This window comes from Formica exsecta, unplaced genomic scaffold (genome assembly GCF_003651465.1).
Source record: "Formica exsecta isolate Colony F162 unplaced genomic scaffold, ASM365146v1 scaffold2, whole genome shotgun sequence".
Taxonomy (NCBI): domain Eukaryota; kingdom Metazoa; phylum Arthropoda; class Insecta; order Hymenoptera; family Formicidae; genus Formica; species Formica exsecta.
The window spans coordinates 5,480,982-5,482,724 of NW_021849297.1; positions in this window are offsets into that span (position 1 = coordinate 5,480,982).

The following is a 1,743-nucleotide window of genomic DNA, read 5'->3' on the forward strand; positions in this document are numbered from 1 at the left end:
AATAGTCTTTTTTGAAATTTATAAAATTGTTTCATATTTATGTATCTGATTATTATCGTACGTATCGGATATAAAATTTGGCATGTAAAATAATAATTTTTTTGAAATATTAATTATATTTTGGGCGCTGTTATAATTTGTATTTTATATTTGTATGTTACAAACAACGTAGCCTCAAGACCAACAACTCCGCTGCTGCGCATCAGTGCCGGTGAGTGACAAATTTTTATTTAATTTTAAAGTAACGGATTTGTAGAGACTGTAGGTGTAGATTGTAGATTGTAGATTGTAGATAAATCCGTTACTTTTAAATGGATAAGCTAAAATAGATCACATTGAATAACTTTTAATTAGTTTTTTGATATACGTTGCATCTATTGCAAAAGTAAATTAAAGTCTAAATTAAAGAAAAAAGATTATAGAAAACATTTGTTTTCAATTTGTAAATTTATCTAATTTATTGAATAAAGAACGATAGCATTTTTATAATTATACATGTGATAGTAATTTATTCTTATAACGTGCGCCGATTTTATTCTAATTTCTTATAGCTCATCCATATCGTAGAATTTGTTTCTATATACTGTTCGTAAAGTTTGTTTTAACTGAGCAATCAATTAATATTATATATTTTCCAAATTTTACAAATATATATCATTCTTTGGTATTAAATATAAAAAATATTGTATAAGATTGAAGATTTAATGTTAAACTAACGGTTAAATATTAGCTTCTTATTCCCGAAATTTAATGATTGCCCTTGATATTGCAGAATCGCGAATAAATTAGTACGAATTTTATGATTTATTTTCATTTAGAGATTGATGTATTTACGAATTCCTACGGTTAGGAATATGTTCTCCGGAATCTCAGATTTCTGCTGGTTCAGCCATCAAGTAGGATTGTTAGGGCTCTAGGGATCATTAGGACACATTGAGGAAAAAGCTAAAAATAAGATCAAAATATACATATAATAATAATATCCAACTGAAATTTATGTTCAGAAAAATTAAAAAAAATAAATCACAATAATACTATAAAACATTATAACATGTTATAATGTATATTTTATGGTAAAATTTTTACCAATAATGATTGCCCTTGATATTGCGGAATCGCGAGTAAATTAGTACGAATTTTATGATTTATTTTCATTTAGAGATTGATGTATTTACGAATTCCGTATTCCATATCGCAATTAAATATTCGTAAAATATTATAAATTAATAAATTACACTGCGAAAACACTATGTTTTTTCCGCGTTTTCTCCGTTCTTTTTGTTCTTTCCATTCTTTCTATTCTAAAAATTAAAAAAAATAAATCACAATAATACTATAAAACATTATAACATGTTATAATGTATATTTTATGGTAAAATTTTTACCAAAATATATATATATATATATATATATATATATATTATGTAACTTATAATATATATACATAAGTCCAAGTGTGTCTGTTAATGCTTTCAGTATCAAATTATTCGCATTATAAAATATTTGTATAAATTGAATATATTTATTTGATACTGATCGCGCATCATCAATTTGTAAATTGCATAATTATAATTATAAAAGTATTTTAATTATAATCTAATATTGTAATTATAATTGTATTTATAATAGTGTGTAAATTATATGAAATATTATTTTGTAAATTACACGAAAAATTACCGAAAGAACACGTATAATGATAATACATAGAAATTAGTTAAAAATACATATATATATGCATATATA